Genomic DNA, 9,729 nt, shown 5'->3' with positions numbered 1-9,729 from the left:
TGTTATGTAAATTTTAGAGCATCTGTTGAATTACATTAAACATATTTTTTTTTGCATACATTTCAATGCAAATAATTTGTAATATATATAGCGAGGTTTTCACATTCACATTTCGTTATTCTATAATATATATAATTTATTATTTTATTTTATTTTTTTGCATTTACTCTTATGTAAATAATTTTAAAGTGGTTATTTAATTTCGCTCAGTGTTCATCGCGTCTTGTTGTTCTCCGCCGTCGTCTGTCGTTTGTCGTCCGTCATCTGCTGTCGTTTGTCGTTTGTTTTGCTGCCTTTTCCGCAGCGTTCCTCTTCCTCCTCTTCTGCCTTCTCCCCCTGTCCATTGGCGTCTCGCTCGTTGACTAATCAGCGGCACGTGTTTTTTCTGCAACATTGTGACAATTTCCTCTTCGCCTTTTCGCACTTCGTATCGCTTTTCTTGCCATACTTTGCTTTATTGTTGCTTTCTTACGTGTGTTTGCCATCGTCAGTTGCCCGTTTTGTCGTGTTTTCTTTATTTGAGCATTTCACTTCTCGCTGCTGTTGTTTTCGGCTTGCTGTTGCTTTTGTGTTAAGTGCTTAATTTGTTTATCTAAAGCAGAGAATGCAACCATTGCGGAAATACGTGCAGCCCGTGTCTATACATGCCACACCCCCTCACACCCCTTCACTCACCCTCCTTCATAATTTCAAAAAGCAGTCTGTGTTTTGTTTGTTTATCGTTTTTTAATTCTGCACATATTTCGCCAGTTAAGTTTTTATAAATCCCCCCGCCAGACACTGAGAAAGGAAAGGAAGAACTATGCAACAAAAAAATTTGACAAATTGCTTTCGTTGTGGGTGGAAGAGAGAATTTTTGAGTTTTTGTTTACCAACTGCTTAGAAGTAGTTTTGTGGCGACTTAGTTTCGAAATAAGGTCGCCAGGTAGAGCTGCAGACGTTTGCCTCGTGTATTGACGTTTGGAATGTGTCAAAAGTGCTTTGAAGTTGCTTCCGTCAATGATAAGAGAAGGACGGACGGACGGCGGACGGACAGACAGACGGTCGGCGGACGGGGGTTGTCCCATTATTTCTATTTTTCTTGCGCTCGTGTTCATAATATATTGTGTATATTGCGTATACGACAAGTGAAAGCGGAAATGTTTTGTGGCCGCACACGCCCGATATTAGATAATAAAACGACAAGACAACATAGCTATCATTTGGCTATTAATTGCCAATGAGAATATCGACTATACAATTTTTATGGTTGCGACTCAATTTTTTTATTGGCCTAGCTTTTTGCTCAATTATTTAAAGTACGGCTGAATGAAATACGAAATTAGTTGCAGTTTCAAATGGAAATTATTTTAATCGAATTCTGACATTAAATTAAATATGATTTAAGGTAACAAAACAAAAAATGGATGATATAACAAAGCAATCTGTTTGTAATAATAGTGAAAAAAATGTAAGAATAATAGAATTGAGTGTGTTCGACTGTGAGATACCCGCTACCCATTTTGAATAAGAGCAAATTGATGTAAATTATACCAAAATAATATACTGCAAAAATACCAACAAATATACCACATAATATTATAATATAATATACCATATAATAATATAAAATATACCAAAAGCTATATTTTTGAATTGGTATTGATATTAATATTAACAATATGGTATATTTTGAATGTATAACTACTTAAAATGTACCATAGAGTACAAAATATACCAGATTGTCAATATATACCTCATCACCAATATACAAACTATATCTATTGCTATATTTTTGGTATGATTGTGGTATATTAATTTAGTATATTATTAGCCAAAGCTACTAAGACCCTAACACAACTTGTCCCGCGTGCAACCATATTAAATATAATATTTTAATTTCTTAAAGTCTCTGAGATCTAGGTGTTCACACAGTAGCTATAATACCCTTCTACCGTATGAGTAACGGGTATAAAAAACAGAACATTGAAATTATGGACACGCGTTGGAAATTGAAACTTGAATTGAATGACCACAACAATTGCATAGTTTATTTATTTACAAGTTACAAATGTGTATGTGTGTGTGTGTGTTGTATATGTTATTTTGTGGTCTCTGCGTGGTCACTGAAATCGACGCCAATCATCCTCCAATTGTCCGCTCAATTTACTAGAAATGGGGTTACACATACTGCCAACTAGTAACTGCGTTTTAAATGGCAGCTAAAAGCTAACGGCTTGTCACATATTCCAAAAATAATGCGCAAATTGAATTCGAATTGATTTGGTTGCTCCTGTTCGCTGGTTGGATTCTTCTCTATTGTTGTTTTTTGCTATTTGGGAGCAAATTGTAAATTGTAAATTGATATGAACTGTCATACAAAAATACAAACACAAACAAACAATCGCAATCATCCGCAGCGACGAACTATGAACAGCGGATTTAACGTAATTGGCGCAATTTGGTACTACGGATGGAAGCAACTGAATGTGAATGAGAATGTGAATACGAATTTGAGTATGAGTATGAGTATGGGAATGCAGTTGGTTGGCTGGTTGACACGGGGGCAACCCAGTCAACCAGTCAACCAGTCAGTCACAATTGAAATCTCAAACTCATGGCAATGACACACTAAATGTGACAACAACAATGCAAACACAAAACAAAACAACAATAACAATAGAACCGCAATCGAAATGTATCGACATAAGCGCCACAGACACACACACACACAAACACTTACACACGTAAGTTCAAATTCCTCATAAACAAATCATAAATTACTACGAATTTGTTACACACTTTTTTTTGTTGAGTAAATATTTGTATTTAACTATGCCATAAATAATTCTTTCAATTGCCATATTTTTGATGCAATTGTTACAATTGTTTTCAGCTATCGTTTTTCATTGTTTTACATCATATTAATTCTGTATAGATTTTTTCTTAGCAACTTATAAATTTACCAATGAATAATTTCTTAAAGTTGCATGTTGTTGTTCCATTATTATATTAGAAAATAGAGTTGAATTTTTTGTTAAAATATTTTTCGCTGTTGTGTTTTCTTATTACTATTTTATTATAAAAAATTCTTAATTTTTGTGAATTTCATTTCTTACAAATATTTGGCAAGCTCAAAATAATCCAAAACTTACACATGTTAATTTAAAGCTAGGTCGAATTTTTATACCTACATAACTATGGTTTTTATTATTTTTGAAATTGTAGAAGTTATTAAAGAAATATTTTTGTATGGCATAAAACGCTTACTTTCTAAAAGTTTTAGTTACTTTGGCTGACTATTTGGTATATTTGTGTAATCTTTGGTATATTTTGATTACAGTAATATATCAATATACCATATATAACCTTTGGCATATTTTCAGTACTTATGCGGTATATTAAATTGGTACATTTTAAAATAAATACCGCACGGTTGCTTTTACTCAAAATGTTCTTTAGCCACTTTCTTAATATATGACTTCAAATTTCGCACATTTTGGCTTATTATTGTGATCTAAAATCTACTAACTTTCTGTTACAATATTTTTTTTATTTTTTAATTAATTTTTGTAAATTCGAAAATGTTTGTTCTTGTTTGTTGTATTCTCATGAATTCTGTGTAGACTTTTTTCTTAGCAACTTCCTCGTTTAATGTATTCCATGTAAGAAGATTGAATCATTGCTTACATTAATGGCTTTAATTTACATTAATTAAAAGCTAATAATTATAATTATAATAAACAGGTTTTCGCAGCTAGACAGAGCACAGATTGAGAAGGTTTTCGGTTTTGCAGTTGTTAATCAGTTGACAGCGTTGATGCCTTGATTAAAATCCGATTTATTAGCCTGTTATTTAAATATTTTCCCTGTCATAATAGTTTGATCTCGTGTGGTTTTCAGTATTAAAAAAAAAAAAAACAACAATTGAGATATTGGTGTTGTTTTAATGTGCTTTCATTAAAACTCTTGTTGAACTTTAGACTTTTGCGTGGTATAGAAAATGTTTGTTTATATAATTTTCCACACAGAGAGAAACAGCTGTCTCATAGCGATTGTCAGCCCACTCGGTTGCTAAAAGGGACTATATCAAAATGCGCTTGGTAATTGCCACTTTTGGGTTTTCGTATGTACTTGAAGCCCAAGTCCAAATATTGTGAACAGCAAAGCACACCTACATATGTGTATGAGCAGCGACAACAACTGTGCTTTGCACTTTGCCCATAAATGGCAATGCCAATCGACGACGCCAACGCCAACGCCAAAGCATTAAAAAAAACTGAAAACGCTTACTACGAAGCTGAAGCTTTCATTCATAAAATCGCAAAAGGAAGCAGCGACGTTGACTGCGACGCAGACTGCGACTGCGACTGCGACACATGCCCAAATTTGTGGCATCCGCCGTCGATTCGTGAGCGGGCGATTAGACAGTGAAACAGCCAACAGCAACAGCGACAGCGACAATGACAGCGAACAGCAAACAGTGAACAGCAAACTGTGAGTCGACCTCATTCCCCCCGTCAAACACACACACACATACACAGTCAAATGCTAATTAATATTTCGGTTTTGTTTGTCGCCGCTTTGCTCCGCTGTCTCTCTGTTTGTGTGTGTGTTTTTTTTTGTGAATGAGACCAGAGACCGGCCCCGGGTCCATTCATCATCCGAGACGAGCGTCGCGTCGCTTGGCGTCGAAACCATTCACGAATACACATTCATGCTTACAGAACGTTGACAGGTCTCCGAAGTCCGGACTCCGGAACTGGGCGCTTTGCTGCGGTTTACAGTGACTAGCGATGCGATCAGTGCCGGATTAGATCAAAAGCAAAGGTCAGTTATTCTCGCTCTCTATCTCTCTATCTGAGTATACATTTCCAATTCCAATTTCCAATTCCCATTGTCTGTCTGGCTGGGCATTGCCAGTTAACCAAGTGACCCGCAAATTTCTCAGGTAAACTGCAATACAACAATACAAACTGCAGTGTCATGCACAGCGGCTGTGATCATCATCGATAAAGTGCGGGTTCAGTTCAGTCAAATAATTGTGTGTACTATATGTATGTGTACACAGGAAGAAAAAAATGTTCATTATAAAAATAAGAATCAACTATTTCATTGTTTCATTTTATTTTTAGTTTACAATGTAATTTTAAATTCTTTTGATTATAATTTGAGACTTTTCGTTCTAGGTTAAATTTTGATATACTTACTTGTACTTATTACTTACTTGTACTTACTTGTACTTATTACAAAATTTTGATTTGATAGTTTATTTTTTGCGTTTAATTTTGGCATTTCTGAAAAAGAAATTAAAGTAACTATAGAATTTGATATTAATTTATGAATATGTCTTTTGGGGTTTTTGACATTTTTCTGTTCTTGTCATTCTTCTTTAATCAATATAGCACTTAAATCTAAAGAATAGGGAATAATTGTTAAACTTAATTAATGATTTAAGAATTTCTTCGTCAATTTTAATATTTTAAAATTTCAAAATTTCCAAAATGTCTAGACTAATGTTGAATTTTCATCTCGCTTTAAGAATTTATATTTTGTGTTAAGTTTTGACATTTCTGCATTCTTCAAATAAGAATCTATAAATATGGTAGATTTTGAAATTTGTTTAAAAATTTGTCTTCTGAGTTCAATTTTTGATATTTTTCCATTAGTAAAATAAATTGATGTTGGAATTGAATTTTGAGATTGTTAAATTTTTAAGTTATTCTTGATTTCAGCGCGTTCTTTTTTCTGTGAAGTTTTGACATTTTTAAACACTATTTTTTATTTTGACATTTTTGAATTTCAAAAATATTTAATACAAAAATAATGGTAAATTTTAAGCTCGATTTATGAAGTTATCTTATTCGTTCAATTTTGACATTTTCCCATTTCTCAAATAAGAATTTGCAATCTGGAATTATTGTAGAGTTTTCATCACCTTTTGAAAATCACATTATTTATTTTAGCACGATTATTTTCTGTGTTTAGTAATGACATTTTTGAACATATATTTCAATATTAAACTTTTCGTATTTCCGAACATAAAAAATCTATAATTTATGTGCAATTTTGAACTCGATTTTAAATTTTTGGTTACATTTTAATATTTTTGCATTCTAGAAATTAGAATCTGGAATTTAGAATTATTGTATGTTTCATCATATCATCATGTTTCAAATACACTTTTTTGATTTCAACACGTGGTTTTTTCTGTGTAATAATGACATTTTTAAAACACATTCTTCTCTTGACAAAATGGTGAAACGCTTGCGGGGCGATAACAATTACGTAGTATGATTTTGGGTTATCGATCTTTTTCCGGCTAGCTCATTAATGGGCTCGGGGACAAAACCATTTACGAGCCGGCGAGATTAATGGCCTTTTTTCTGGCCATCGGACTGTGAATGGCTTTTACATGGCTATCTGGTGGCGCATTATTGACGATCTCTTTCGAGAGACACGTGTAATGAAATGACCCATTAAATAAGCCTCATTGAATAATCGACGAAATTCACAAATGTTTCAGGTAGAAGTCGAGTTGAGTGTTGAGTGTGTTTGTTTGGTAGCCATTCAGTCAGTCAGTCAGCAGCTAGTCAGCAGTTTGCTGATCAACTGATTATAATGATATATTATTGGGTATATTATCAAACAGCATAGACATGCGGTTTAGTTGCCAGCCACTTTTTGATTTGAAGAAGTGTGGGAATTCGCATTAACGTGGCTAATACACGCATCAGGCAGTGAGAGTGACCCAATTAGATGATTTTTATTGGGGGGAGCCTAACAACATACTATACTATAACATATATTCAGTGTACTCTGTAATTAACACAGTCTGGATTTCGCTGTTTGGGTCTAGTTGGTGTCATGTACCAGATTCTCAAAAGTTACTTAATCATAAAGTTGACTTAGGTTAATGTTGGTGATAATCTAAGAGAGATAGTTATAAATCGAGTGGATTTAAAATGTTATATTCAACATTTATTTACCTAATTTCATTATTATTATATATTACAGGATTTATAATGAAATTATTGTTATGTATATATATAAATATATTTTTGATATAATTTAATTATAAAATACTTACTCGAAATACTCGAATATGTTATTTAAATATATTCGAGTCGTCATTGTTATTTTTTGTTGCTGCTGTGGACAATGTATTTATTTTTTTGATTTCCAATACATACTCTCTTTCTGTGGTTCAAACACTCCTACTTTGTCTTCATATTGGTGACGGATGATCTAATAGAAATAATATATAATATAATATTTATTATTTACCTAATTTGTCAATAAATATTTCTTACTGCTTATAATTTATATTATATTGTATTTAATTCTTATTTCTGGCTTAGTTAGTTGAGTCGCGAACCGTTCTTAAATCTTAGTACCAAGATCAAAATTTTGATTTAAGAACTTGGTTTTATTGAGTGTAGAATTTAAAAGTAATATGTCAAAACGTATTCACATAAATATATTTAAGGTACTATAACATATAAATATAAACGGTTTCAAATTTCATATTTATTCATTATTATTTTCAACTCTCTAAACAATTTTCTGCTTTTCTTAAAATTCAAGGACGTGATCCTTAAATTGATAATATAGTATAGAATGATTTATTTATTATATCATCACATTTATTTACAGCTGCTATTATATGAATAGAGTAGATTTAAAACTTATTTTCATAACTATATTTAAGATATAAATAAAAGAAATTTAATATTGACTACTTATAATGTATTTACTTAAAAGTCTGATCATTATTTTTTGCTGCTGCTGTTGTGGCTTATTTATTCATTTATTATTTTCCGAGTAATAGTTCGCTTTCCCAGAAATGTTTTTCTTTTCGCCTTCAAATTAATGGCAGATGGCATAATAGATATATTATAGATTAAAAAGATCAATTCAATTTAGTATTCTAAATTTGTTGATGCTACCGTAAATTATTTGTTTATTTTTGATCAGAAAGCTCTTGTCTCGATTTCTAGAAGTGTTTTCCACTTTGTGTTTAAATTTATGACAGTTGACCTAATAGATATAATGAGGATTAGTATTTTTAATTTATTAACCTAATTCATTCATTATTATTATTTCCTGCTACCGTGAAATATTTTTATATTTATGTATTTCAAATTAATTCTTCGGTATTCAAAACTCTACAAAATTTGTTCTTCAGCTGTGCATTTCTTATTTGCTTCTTAATTTATTCACACATTCCCGAAATAACTTAACTGTTTTCTTGGCATACGTGCCACAATATTTCACAGTTCTCATATGCATATTATTAACAATTCTTAAACATTATTTAACTTTATTTTTAGACACACCCACACGACGAGAAGAAATTTTCGAATCCGCAAATTCCACGGCAACACTTTCAGTTGCCTTGCGGCATGGGGCATGAGGCATGAGGCACGGGGCATGGGGCATGTGGCTTGGGGGCAACTGAAGCTACTTGTGACCCGAAAAGGGGGAAAAAGAGGGGAATATGGCAATAGGGAAACTCGTCAAAAAAGAAAACTGAAAAAAATAACATTCTTGAAATTTTTACGCATCGACAAATAAGAAAAGAAATTTAATATAAAAAAATGTTGTAACGCATTGCGTTTTGGAGTTTGCTGTATAGGAAAATATGTGTAAATATGTACACGTCTCTGTGCGTCGTTTTGTTTGTTTGTCTACGAACGAACAACAACAACAACAACAACAAATACAAACATTGGAAAAACTTGTTGCTGCCGGTCGTTGGCGGTTTTTTGCTGTCGTCTTCATCGTCGCAGTCGAGAAACCGGCGCAAAGCAGAACGCGCCGGAAAATCCAACTCAACTCTGGTTGCACAGCCCAGCCAGCAGGAAGATGTTGGGGGAGAAGTTGGTGTTTTAGCATCACCTTCACAGCATCTTCCTCAACTCGCACTCGCACTCGCTCTCTCTTTCTCTCTCTCTCTCTTGCGGCAACTTGTTTGCATTGCAATGCGGCGACAGTGGCGATATCAATTGGGTTCTCTCTTTTCTTTTCTGTTTTTTTCATTTTGCGGTTCGGTTTGGTTTTGGTTTGGCTTGGTTTTACTGCCTGCGGAACCGGTTCAACAATTTGCAGCTCGCCTGCGACATTTGTATGCCATTCACATTCCACGATTGCTGACTCACGAGTGCAGTCTCTCTGCCTTTTAAATCCTCTGTGCACTCACTCTCTCTCTTACTCACTCACTCACTCTCTCTCTCTGTGTAAGTCGACATTGCATCCACATTGACGTCCGCCAGCCATATGCATATCCGCCACTCAAAACAGGCGGAGTCCGTTCGCTGTCCGCCTTCCAACACCAACAGCGAACGCTTGTTGCACAGTCTCCACACTTGCCCCAATTTGACGCAAGCATGCCAATTTTGTCATTGTGTCGATAGAAAATACTTATGTATTTGTGTATTTACGACAATTTTGTCTTTGCGTCAATAGAAAATATTTACAAATTGAGATTAGTATATTCCTATATAATTACTTTTCGAAACATATAATATATCCAGATTTATTTTATTATATTTCAAAAAACAATAAAGAATGTTTTTGAAAACATGATTTCATATAAAATCAAAAATTCTAATATGTCTCTATAATACTAATAATATTACATTTAGAATTGAATTATTAGATACCGCTTAAATTATCTTTATTGAATAATAAATCGAGATTTATTTTATATATTTTCAAATATTAACGAACATATATCCGGATTCTGAA

Source organism: Drosophila sulfurigaster, chromosome 3, assembly GCF_023558435.1.
Source record: "Drosophila sulfurigaster albostrigata strain 15112-1811.04 chromosome 3, ASM2355843v2, whole genome shotgun sequence".
Classification (NCBI taxonomy): Eukaryota; Metazoa; Arthropoda; class Insecta; order Diptera; family Drosophilidae; genus Drosophila; species Drosophila sulfurigaster.
This window is presented reverse-complemented; position numbering follows the sequence as displayed.